The 13210-nt window shown below is 35.1% G+C and overlaps 1 long non-coding RNA gene across 2 annotated transcripts; it reads left to right on the forward strand.

The window, feature by feature from the left end:
- Positions 1-5934: 5934 nt before the first annotated feature.
- LOC136068761 (uncharacterized) lies at positions 5935-8331 on the forward strand. Of its 2 annotated transcripts, none has more exons than XR_010630073.1 (3): positions 5935-5994; positions 7863-8039; positions 8122-8331. It is a non-coding gene; the product is annotated as an uncharacterized LOC136068761 (long non-coding RNA). The 2 variants fall into 2 exon arrangements; XR_010630076.1 differs by lacking the exon at positions 5935-5994 and adding an exon at positions 7448-7770.
- The last annotated feature ends 4879 nt before the right edge of the window (positions 8332-13210 follow it).

Below are 13210 nucleotides of genomic sequence, written 5' to 3' on the forward strand. Positions count from 1 at the left end.
ATTCAAAATTGTGCAGATTTACATTTGAGATAGAGAGAAGAGACTTAGAGAGTGATAAGGTAATGTCGCAAAAGCCTGAAGAAAGCACACATGATGCTCTCTTTGATGGACAAACTAAACTGTTAGTTTTTGGTAGTAAACCTCGAATCCACAAAGGGTTCCTTGAATCTACAATGTGATAAACTAGAATCCACTAGAGAAAGAATTTGACAAAACATCTGTATTTTTATTGATAATAAGATATTTTTCCTTTGATGCCTACAAAACATATATCTACAAGGAAAATAAAACCCTAGGACAATTAGGAAACGTCTAAAACCTTAATTCGTACTAATTACAAGATTAGGTGGCAAAGTACTGAATTTGACCAAAAATGGTAAAATTGAGTTAAATGCAAAATCATAAACTACTGACCTTAAGAGTAATCCCAAAAACAAGCAGAACCTTATTATGACTTCTAAGCAAAAAGTTATTAAGGAAACAAAATTACTATAAACCACAAAATCATAGTTTTCAAGGGCTAAATGGAGGAATTTGCCAAAATCAAGCGGTACCTCGTGGCCAAGCGACAACTATTGCTCAAAAGACCGTTTCCCTTCAGCCTGCCAAATTTCTTGCGATTCCAACTTCATCGCCCATGATTTCTACTAATGCCTTTTTGCCTTGCGCGATTTCAGGCACGCTTGAGAATCCAAAAAGGCCATAGCGGTTTATTCTACATCAAAAGGAGAGAATAAAATAAACGATGTTAAGTTTAGAACCTAGCTACAGTAAGTTGTAAATGTAAGAACTCAATCTAGCAAGGTTTTAATTTTTTTTTAATTAAACAGGAGCCGGATGTTGGTAGTATTTTGCTTTCCGCTAGTTCAAGCCTGAGCAGCGCCACTGATTCACATTTGGAAGAATTGGAACCAAAGACTGGCAAATTTGCACCTGTGCTGCCAACAAGTGTTTCTTTGGGAATTCGGTTGCGTATCCCATGTTATTCTACAAAACCATGAAAAGTACCTTATTAATGGTATGTAATGCGTGATATGTATAATGTTCTAAAATATTCTAACATTTGTGCTCTAGTGGTACTGAAATTCTTCACCTTCTTTTAAAAGATTGCACCTTTTTAAATATTGCTAAACAATTTTGAAATAGATTACGAATTATGGCTTCTTTTGTATCCAATTTTTTTCATCACCTATTCAAACGTACGTGGATTTGAGTTAACTGTGCCTTCACCGATCGAGAGACTTCCCCTGGCCTCATACCTCAAGTCCCTGTAAAAGTTGTACTTCCAAGTTCCAATGGGAATTTGATCACAGGTAATTCCAAATATGTGGGTGCGAGGGGTAGAACCTGATCACGAGTAGTTCCAGACTTTCAGTACTACATAAAACAAAAAAACACTACAAGTTTCACATGGATCCGCCACTCACAATCTTCCGCGCGAACAACTATGACAAAAGTTAAAGTTATGTGTTCCTAAGATTTTTGTTTGATCATTCTGGTGTGATCCCAAAAGTTCCGCTCAAGGACTTACAGACTACAGTTGGCACACATAGCAATTGGAATGATTGATTGCTCAAGGCGGACACACATAAAAAGATTGAATTGTTTCTTGTTGCTGAGTTCTCAGCCATTTTTAGTCTGTGAGTATTGAATAAACACTTCATTTTCACATGAATTCACTATTTTTTCGCTAAAATTCATGACCAATTAAAAGTTACAATACAAAAGTTGTATACTTTTTTCTCAAATAAAATATAAGAAATTAACCAAAGAGTGAATGAAATAATACATAATAAATTCTAAAAACACAATTTTTACGGCTTTATCACAATTTATTAGAAACATATATTGTAAGTGAAAAAAAAAGTGTTAATTTTGAACTTAAATGTGTAAAATTAACACCTTATGTTATGTTACTCACATTGATGTGAGTGCTTTGATAAAGAAAAAAAAAAAGGTAGAGAAAATATAATAGGACAAAACTTAAATACAGTACATTGGGTAATGTTCCTCACCTCTTAAATTTCAGCCATCAGTCTCTTTTAAACATCTCAACGGTAAATACATTATTTATTTCTGTTCTCACTTTTTTAATAATAGCAAAACAGTACAGAAATTAAAATACTGAAGGAAAATAATAGTGTAAAGGATATATTATGATAGTGGAAACAAATTCAAAGATTGAGATCTGGAATGGATAGACACGGAAGATACACAAATTCAATGTAAAGGCAGACTGCCGAATTTCCAGAAGCACAGATTCAATGAAAAGACAGAGAAAGACGAAGCAAAAAAATACAGCAACGGACGCAGAGAACATTAATCACGAATATATAAATATATGGGACTTCCAAGTTTCATACTTTCATCTCTTCTTTCACTTATTATTATTATTATTATAAAATATTTATGGGTGTGGCGTGATTTGTGACAGTAGATCACTTAACCTTTTCTTTTGAGGAGGGCTTGTTATTAATTTACGAGAGATAATGGTGTCGGTGAAATTGTCCTGGAATGTGATTCTCTTGTAGTTTCTCAGGCAATCATAGGAAAGTCTCCTCCTCTATATATCATCAATAGCCTCAATTGTTTATGGAATCATTTCTCTATCCCATGCATGAGTTCAATTGTTTTGCGGTCTTAGTGTTTCACATCTATATATTACTAAAAGCTGAAGCGTAGCATTTAATGTTGCTACGCTACCATTGAGCCACATCAGCAGCCATGTCATTATCAATTTTTTTCCAATTTTTTTATACAATTTTTTAACATTTAAAATGAATTAAAAACTCTATTATATTACAATCAAAATATCATATTTAATTTATCTTATTTTTAATTATTCTTATTTATTATTAAATTTTCAATTCCATTTTAACTTTTCATATCCCCACTACTCTCTACCTTAACTTTCTTCAACCTTTCTCATTCCATTTCAATTTTTCATATCCCCACTACTCTCAATATTAATATTATTCTATCTTTTTATCTTCCCTTATTTTTTACTCTTCTTATTCTTATCCTCATGCTATAAAATTGTCATTCTCCCTCTTATTCCATGCATAATTTCTATTCTTCCACACACAAAAGCCCCTCTCACTCTCTCTCTCTCTCTCTCTCTCTCTCTCTCTCTCTCTCTCTCTCTCTCTCTATATATATATATATATATATATATATATATATTCCTTCAATTTTCGGTATATATATATTTTTTAATTTTAGTGTAACAGGTTGACCATCAAAACATACTGATGCAGTATTGAAAGCTCCACCAAATTCATCGTAGAAATCAGTTTTAGACTACTAGAAGTCAGTTAGTTTGTTAAAATTGGAATTGACAGGTAATCCAGCTTGATATGATTTAGTTTTATATTTTATGTTGTTATCTTTTTTATTCTCATTGGTTGTTAAATGTTATATTATTGCATTATAAATATAGTATATAAAAATATAATATTATTTTATTACATAGCATAACTAAAATAATATGGTGTTTATTGCTATACATTTCATTTTTATTATTTTATTCTCATCTTATTTTATTCAACATTTAAATTTAACAAAATCCTCCATATCATAATTATTTATATTTTGTCTCATTTTTTAAAAATTAAACGTATAATATTTTATTCAATAAATAAAAATTGTTCTTATAAAGTCTTCCCATGAAATGTTAAAATGCATCAATGGAAAAATGAAATACAAAATAAATATCAATTTAGAGACACTCAATTTAAAATAAAATAAAATAAAGAAAAAAAAAGAAAAGAAAAAACAATTTTCTTATAAAGTATTCCCATAAAACGTTACAATGCATTAATAGAAAAAGAGAACACAAAACACATGCTATTTTAGAAGCACTAAATTTATAATAATAATAATATCAAACCAAACATATCATAAAATAATAAACTAATAGTTATGGATGTATTAACTTCATGGCAGCAAAATAGAATAAAATATAAATAAAAATAAACGTTACATATTTAGTACATTAGAATTATCATCAAATTTGGGAAAACAATAGGATGTTAACAAAGAGGGAGAGAAAGATATTAGTAAAAGAAATCAAACGTCAATTAAATAAATTAATTAGTAACCATTAATTGGAAAACAAAGAGACCAATGGCTAAAGGAGTAAAAAATTAATTAAAGATGACCTTATGAATGTTATTATAAACTTTACAATGCAAAAAATAAATCGTTAAATTCACTTAATTAAATCATATAATCAACAATTAAATAAAATCATACAAAATTTAAACTTGAAACTTGAAACTAATCAAACTCTAATCTAGAAAATCATATTTATTATCAAAACTAAAAGGAAAAAGTTCTTCAGTAATAATAGAAATATATAAGAAAAAAGATGAAAATTTTCAAATATATTTTTTTTTTGACATTTCATTTAACATTATTTATAAATAATATATATATATATATATAAAGGTCTTTAAATGCTTATATTCTTCACACACCATGACTTTTAAAATCTAATGAAAAGTTCTAAGAATTTAACTCTCATTTAATGCCTCTATTATGTTATGAAAATCAACAGCCAGTAAAATATGATAATAGTAAGAAACGTTATAAATGAGAACATGAAAAAACTAATTAGCCACTATTATTATGGAATAGATGTCTTTTTTTATGCATCTAAGAAAATGAAATGTATAGGGTTTACTTATTAAGGTATATGTAAAGATTCGCGTTAAAAAAATATGTAAAGGTTTTTTGAAAAAAAAAAGTATATGTAAGGTTTTTATTAACTTAAAAGACAATGAAAAACCAATTTTTAATTACTACAACCGTCGCTACTCTATAAATCACACACAACACTATATTCAATATCCTAAACAACATATTTAGGCCATTTTAGATATACACCACCATATTCAACTTATAAATTACAACCCAAATCAATCATACAATTACACAATCAAAGCATGAACATGTAACATGTATTACCTTCTGAATTATTGCTTGGAATTTTCACAATTATTGAAAGAGAATCTCCAAATTTAATTTTTAGAAAACATCAAGACAAGGTGAATTTTATTCTTTTTAACTTCCATAGAAAAAAAGTATTACGCACATAATTTCAACCCTTATAGAAAAGAAGGTTTACATGTAGCATGCAAAACGTGTTTAATTGACTTAGAGATGTAAAAATTAGTCAACCAACTACAGTAGAATTAAGGTTTCAAATTTTAAATAAAACAATTCTACAATAATAATAAAAAATATTTTGTGATAAATATGATTATGAAATGCATTACTTTTCATTAAATTAGTTCAAATTACAAAATAATAATAATAATAATGAGATCACCATAAAAAATAATCACGCGCAACGCGCGGGTCTGCGACTAGTATATGTAAAAATGGAAACTGATCTGCTCATTTGTTAGCAAAATGTGCTCAAAGTGTTGGGTACTATGTTACTTCAATTAAGGAGAGTCCTTAATTTTTTAGAACATGCTCTCTCAAATTATATAATTTCTTTTCAAACTATCAAAAAAAAAAGAAAAAAAAAAAAAAGAAACCTTTCTTTTGATACTTTCTTTGTACTTGTTTTGTAAACGCTACTTTGATGTAAATTGCTCAATGTCCCTAGCACATGAGGCTGAGGGGAATTAGATGGGGAAATAACACATGTACATTTTTATTTTTTTATCCACATAATCCACAAATATGTCAATACATAAATGCTGTTGTACTTTAAAAAATGTATGTCATCATCTTCTTCTTGCATTTTTTTTTTTTTTTTTACCAAATTTATATTTCAACACACGGTCCAAGTTATTTATTTTACACCTCTCATATCCAAGGTGAAAGCTTACAAAATTTTGACTTTGGAAGGTGATGATGCCGAAAATCTCACCAGTGAATTGCACGACGCTTGTACGCTCAAAGACAACACCTGCACAACAAAAAAAAGAAAAGGACCTCGCAGAGAGCACCGGTGTGGTGCCGGCCAAATACCCTCCGAAGGTCAAGTTAGAACTTCTTTCAACTCTAGAGTGCTAGAGAGGGGTTAATTATTCGTACCTCGGCTCATGAGGGTATTGGGGTTTTTATAGTAGTAGTGGGTGGATCTTTTTTCCTTGGAGTAGAAGTCTTTTCCTTGTAGGAATCCTTATGCGCGTAGATTGCGGAATCCTTTCCTTATAGGACTCTGATACTGGGCGTGGAGTACAAGCAATTTCTAAAACCCATGCGTGATGACCAAGTTATAGTCTTCATATAACCGTCAGCCTTTTGAGACGTCAGCCTGTACTTCCCGTCGGCCTTCAAGCTTCGCTCAGTAACCTAAGGGCTTCAAAAAAGCCGTCAGTTGGACTTGGGGACTTCAGCCCGTCAGTTTCGTCTTGATTTAGTCGGCGTGCATTTCATCACATTTACCTTACGTCATGTCTTGACCCGTCAGCCAGAACAAAAGCTGACGGGTTAAGTTCATGGTGCCTGTTATAATTCTTCCATATCAGTTGCCCCCTACTCCATATCTCCGTTGGTTTTACCTGACGGGTTATGGAGTTTGTATTCGTCGCTTCCTGCCACTTTGATTCAGGACAAGAATCATTACTGCTGACTCTTTTAGCATTAAATGCTAGGACAGGTGGCATGCTGGGATTGGCTCCGTGTCGGATACGCGGGCGTCGCTTCGTCTTCCGTGCGTTTTAGCTTATATATACGTGGTCCCCTCTCCTCATTTCACTATTTCATCCACTTGATTTCTGGAGAGCACATCCGTCGCCCAGATTCCGTCAGCTCTACCATCGCTCCTGCTGTTGCTTTTTCAACCGTCAATCCAGAACTCGTAAGTTTTCCTTCCTTTCTCGTCTGCTTTCAGTTTTTCTTCTTTTTTAAAGTGAGGTCGTCATCCTAGGTGCTTAGTTTACACCCGTCACTTGTAGGTAGATGTCGAGTGATCAGTCGTCGGTCCGCGAAGGAGCGGGCTACGACGAGGTGTTTGGTTCAGGCTCAAGTAGTGAGTCTGAGAGTTCCTCCTGGTCGTCAGAGAGGGAGACGTCAGCACATGTTGCCGTCGAAGAAATGGAAAGCCAAGGAAACGGCGGCCAGGAGGAAGAAGTAGGCGAGGGGAGTCAAGTTGAATTAGGGGGGAACGGTGACGGGGATGAAGGCGTCGAGGAGTCTAGCGAAGGGGATTCCGTAGGTCCTGAAGGTAGCCGTCCCTTCATCCTTCCCAAGGACTGGGCTGTGAATAAATTCTCTCCAAAGATGACGCTCAAAATTTTTAGTGAACTACTACCCGTTTCCAAATCCCTGACCATATTCCCATCCGTCTGCCTATGGAGGGCGAGAAGTGTTACACGGGAAGAACTGCAGACGTTGGCATGTATGACGCCATGTTTGCTGCCGGGTTGAGATTGCCCCTGACGGCTTTGCACCGTCAGTTAGCTGATTACCTCGGCATCTCAATTAGTCAGATCGCCCCAAACTCCTGGAGAATTTTTATAAGTGCCGAGGTGTTGTGGGGTCGTTTAAGCGGAGGTCATCGTCAGCTTACCTTGGACGAATTCTTCTATTGTTATAGACCTCGGCACCTTTCTTCATCAAGAGGGATGTATCACTTCGCCGTCAGGGAGAAGGATTTAAGGCTGGTATCTGAAATGCCAGATTCCAATAGAGCCTGGAAGAGTAGGTTCTTTTTCGTAGAGGGGACGGACTGGGTGTGCCGTCAGGATGAATGGGAAACAATTCCTCATGGTTGTTTTGACAATACTTGGGGGTTTGTTAAGGAGTCAGGTCTTAGCCGTCACCTTTTATCCCCGTCAGTTTGCCATGTATATATTTTTTATTTTTGAAAAGATACTAACGCAGCCAAGTTTTTTTTTCAGCTTTCGCTCGTCCATCAATAACTGACGAGCAAGAAGACTTCATCCGTCGGCTTTTGGAGATACCCATAGGAGAGCGATCGTGCCGGGACTTAATCACCCTTGATACTCTTTACACATACTGTGGGGGTCCCGAACCAACGCCCGAAGCTCGTAGGTTGGAAGATTTTGCTCGTCACCGTGAGTCTTTACCTATCCGTCAGCTTTTAAAACTTTTAGTCGTCGGCTTTCCCTTATGTTTGCTTTTGTTTGCCTTTTGCAGAAATGGATGCTGCTAAGGAACGAATTAAGGCCGCTGCTGCCCGTCAGCGGGAGGAGAAGAAAGCTAAGGGTGGGGCGACGTCTACATCTGTCCCCAGGACCGTTGCTAAGGGCTCCCAGAAGAGGAAGACTGACGGAGTGGTCATCCGTCCGCCGAAGAGACAAACCGTCACTCCTGTGAAGTCGCCCCCTACGTCGGGTCATGGAGCTGGAAAGGCGTCATGACCTCTTCTGGTCCCGTCCTGCAGGGACCTCAGAGCCTGCTGATGCACAAGGACTTTGCCGTCGAGGCCATCCAAGCACTCATAAAGCCGACGGACATGGATCCTTGCGATCAGCTAGGGACGGAGGAACTGGGGTCGTCAGCCTTGTTCGACCTTTCTCGGGTAAGCCGTCAGTTTTACTTCTTTCTCTTCAACCGTCGCCCAACTTTCTCTTTACTAACTGACGGTTATGTCACTTTTTAGGCTTTGGTTCGTGTGAAGGCGCTGCATGGATCGGTGCGTGGCCAAGGAGGGGGTCGTCACTCGCGTTAACAGTCACAACGCCACTATGCGAAACCAACAGGCTCAGTATAAAGAAGGGCGGTGCGCACTCTTAATGTTGAGTTGAAGGACGTGAGGGCGGAGTTGGAAGAGGCGAAGCGTCAGCGGNAAGTAGCTTCTAGATAAACACCATTTATATACGCAAAAGACAAGCCCTTATGCAATATATATAACTAGTTCTTTTAATTATACTATGTTTCACTTTGGAATATTTTCATCGGTTTATATTCTTGCTAACTATACAACTTGGAGATTTTAGTTGTTAGATTTGCATATGTTATATCCATTGAAATGTCAAGAATTAATCATATTGACAGTATCATTATTTCTTTATATGCAATTGAATGAGATTTTTTTCCTTCAAAACTTTTTTAGGTGATGATCTAGTTGCTTGTGATGCTCAAGGGTAATGGCACCTGTCTTATCATTAGGTTGATAAGCCGATCAAACTTTGGTTTGGGATGCTCAAGGTTTGAGATGTTCATCAAACTTTGGTTATTCTTCGTGACATTGGGGCCATTGCAGTGACAGACCCGAGACTTTTCTAAGAACCTGGTCTACGAGATCTTATCATTGGATGTGCTTTGCCGCTAGTATATTCAGCTCTAATCTCAACCAACTTCAGTAGTTCCAGCTTTGGTCATCTAAAGAAGAGGCAATCTTTTCGTTGCGTTGAGTTTAAACTTTAAAACTTGTACCAAAGAAATGTAAGACAAGTGCCATGCATAATAAGAATGCTTATGTTTTACAAAAGACACATCAGTAGGAGCAGAAAGTGCTTCAATGTCCCTCTGAAAACCAAGATAAGTTTTCTTAAGAGTACAAATTTTTAAGGAAAGTGAAAGTGCTTCATTGGTATCATAGTGATCTGTTTTCTTTTTTCTTTTAATTATAAATTTATTGATGAAGAGGCACTACCTCATGTATAAAGGATGTATACATGATGTAATCCTAAGGAATTACAAAGAATGACAGTTACAATTTGAAAGATTGAGAATCAATGAAATCTAAAAGAGAATGATTGTCATTAGAGCCCAAAAATGGGATCATTCAACAATAATCATATAAAAGTTGACTTTAATTGAAGAATCAATGTTCCCACAAATATTGATCTTCATGCCATTAAAAAGGTTTATCATTCTTTTCAAGTATTGTGCTTTACCAAAGCCCTAGCCGTTCTTTAAAACCTAATCCTTCTTTCTGAAGTTATTTTCCATAGATCCTCAAATTCTCCAAAGCCTAAGCACACCACAAACACACATAAATGTCCTCTGCCACAAGCATAGCATGAAAGAAAATACATTTACACACATAAAGTTGCAATAAATTGTAAATATTAAAATTCTTACTAGGGTCATTAATGGTGGCAAGGAAACTTAGTCCTCTCATGGTCCCATTTCCCTTTTAGGATGTCAATAATGACTTCTTGCAAGGGCAATCCCTTTGCTGCAACCTGCAATGTTTCAATTAGAAAAGGATTATAAAGTAACGACAGTTTTCAAAAGCTACTTATTAAAATTAAATTTTAATGTTTTGTACATGAACAGAGACAACATATATTCACCTTCTATGGATTTTTTCATCTTAAAGTTAGGGAATAAATTATCTAATAGTAAGATGTTTTCATCCAAAACTCAGTTATCAGCCTAAGCAAGCCGTTCTGGATTTCTTTTCATGTTTTGAAAGTTTCTTCTATTTTCTAATTATTTTCCCTTCATTTTTTTTTCGTGCAGGGGGTGTGGGGGCGACGAGATTGTGTTGGATTTGTAGATAAGCCTAGAAGGGCTAGAAACTAACAAGTTCCTGGGGATAGCACTAAATGACTAACCCTTAACCCCTGAAAAGAAGTGGCACCTCAAACAGAAGTAGGTAAAACTAAAACATTCTAATAAGCTCCATGCCTCCATTCTATAGAAAACCTAACCCTCAACTGCCTAACTAAAACCAGATCACATGAGTGACCGTTAAGATGTTTGTTTGTCTATGATCTATCAATATCAGGTATGTAAGGTGATCATATCAAAAATTGAAGATATATTTGCCGACAAAGCTTTGTAAATGAACTAGATGGAAATAAGGGGTAAATATAGTCTTCCAGAAATCTTTTGAAGTTAACAACCCCAAGAGAAACTCGAATGTAATATCATAGATACAACGTTCCTCAACTTTTCCTTAAGGGATTTACATGTCATTCTAAGTAGAATAAAAATTTTCAGAATATGAATGATATTATATGAACATCACTTTGCTACCAGAAATTTTTAATAGGTCACTTGTCAAAAAAAAAAAGAAAGAAATTTTTAATAGGTCACTTTTTTACCAGATTCACTAAGATAAAGTAAAGGAACTTAAAAAGTTTGGATACTGTACCTTATAACAAAGGGAAGAAGATAGAAAGAGACCAAAGTATGATCAAACTAAAATGATTCCACAAGTGTGATTCAGGAGCACGAAGAAATTTTTTTTTTTTTTTTTATTGTTTTTTGATAGCTAAATAAAATTCATTAAAAAAAAGGCAATTCCAATACATGGTTTGTACTGAAACGACACGAAGGAGTACAAAAGAAGAAAATATAAGGCATCGAAAATAAAACTAGCTAATGTACAAAGAATTCATGAAATCTTGCAACCCTCAGCGAGAAGGATACAAGCAGAGCAATCCACCCATATAGCATCTTCAAGAATAAAACTTCAACTTTGCAGTGTTAATTTCTCAGTCATCAAAACGGTGAGCATTATGTTCCACCAAATACATCACATGAAACAATAAGCTTTCCAAATTGTTCCTAAACTTCTCCTGCCAAACCACCCCTCCAACACTCCAACATCCCAACAAGGAAGCTGGCATTACCCAAGAAACACCCAACACAAAGAAATTTCTTTAATTTTAAAAGTTAATTGTATTTTTACTATCAAGCTATTGAATTTTGTTTTAGGTCTTATTATTTTATTTTATTTCCTAATGTCAATATTTTTTTCATAATACAATAATTAGGCTCTAACCCATGTCAATTAGATTAGGGTTTAGCTTTAGTAGTCAATTGTACTTCTACGCGGACAAGCTAATGGCAACAGAATTTCAATTTGAATTTATCTAATGCTTGTGTTGATTCCTAGGTTTCCTATCATGCTTGGTATCTATTTCAAGCAACCCTAGGTGTTGATTCGTACATATCTGTTTTGTTTTTTCCTATAAATTTCTTTAGACAATTTTGTACATCTATGTTGGTATTAAGCTCTTTATTTTGCATCAATAGGTGTAAGTCATCGGTCCAAATCTGATAAGGGGCTTTGGCTATTTTCATAAAATCCTAGCCAAAATATTCTAATTTGAAGGGGAAATAGGGAATATTTTGGGACCAAGAGCAGAGCTAGCTAGGAAACGAAAATGTATATGTTTCAGGTTCAGGATGTAATAATGACTTTAGCTCAATTGTATTGATTAACATAAATTAGGGACCTCCTGTTATGTATTTATATTTCCTAGTGACGCGTGTGTACATTAACAGCCCTAATAGATTCTAGGAAAAGGGTTCAATTAGGCCACAATTGTTTTGTTAAAGGCTATTTATTAGCAACTGCATTGCACCAATTGGCACTGTCCTAGCAATTTGCAATTGGCACATTATTATCAACAATTGGCATTATCCTTGCAAGCTATGAAATTAAATGGTAAATAGAAATGAAGGTACATTGGTATTGCTTTAAGAGAGCCATATCCAACGTTTGCCTTCCTCAACTTATTGCAGAAGAGGAAAACACCAGGTAGGGAATTAAACAGTTTGGCACAAGAAAAATCAATAGAAAAAGAATATAAATGTGAAGCTTTTTGGATAGTTTCACATGGTTTCATTGAATAAAATACCAAAGATCTTCACCTTTTTTTTTCTTTCTTTTTTTTGGGCTAAAGGATCCCCCCACTTGCATATTCTTGGGCAGGGCATGTGAAATGTTTGCTTTGCTTGTCCTCTCTGTCCCTCTTACTCTCCCTCACAAATATGCATCAATCATGCATCCAATTGAAAAATATATGATCAATTGTACGAAGGTTCCACTACTTGAATTTTGCATTTTACAATAGCAAAAGTTCCAATTTGCAACTTGTTCACAGATATTAAGCAGAGAAGAACTCAGTAGTCACTATTTTAATGCAACTTGCTAACACCAAATATGAAAGCCAAGGCATTGCTAGTCAATTGTGCAACGTTCACAATCCTACCCCTCACAAGGGTCTTCGACCGCCCTTAAATTTAAAAGGAAACCTTCTGAGTCTCTCTACCCTTTTCTATTTTTCACGCTAACCTGCCTCTCTATTTTCACGCTCTCTCTTTCAAGTTTCATCTCTCTCTCTCTCAAATCCCAGCTCTTGCCTTTGCCTTCTTGCCGCCATAGACGTGCTTCTCTCAAATCACTAGCCCTAGACCTGCTTCTCTCAAAGCACTAGCCCTAAACCTGCTTCCTTGTAGAGCTAAAGTCGCCTCTAACCTGTTTTGATATTGTGAAATTTGATGGTGGATGTACTGATATTGTGATGCATGCAGTGAT

This window comes from Quercus suber, unplaced genomic scaffold (genome assembly GCF_002906115.3).
Source record: "Quercus suber isolate HL8 unplaced genomic scaffold, Cork oak 2.0 scaffold_1, whole genome shotgun sequence".
Taxonomy (NCBI): Eukaryota; Viridiplantae; Streptophyta; class Magnoliopsida; order Fagales; family Fagaceae; genus Quercus; species Quercus suber.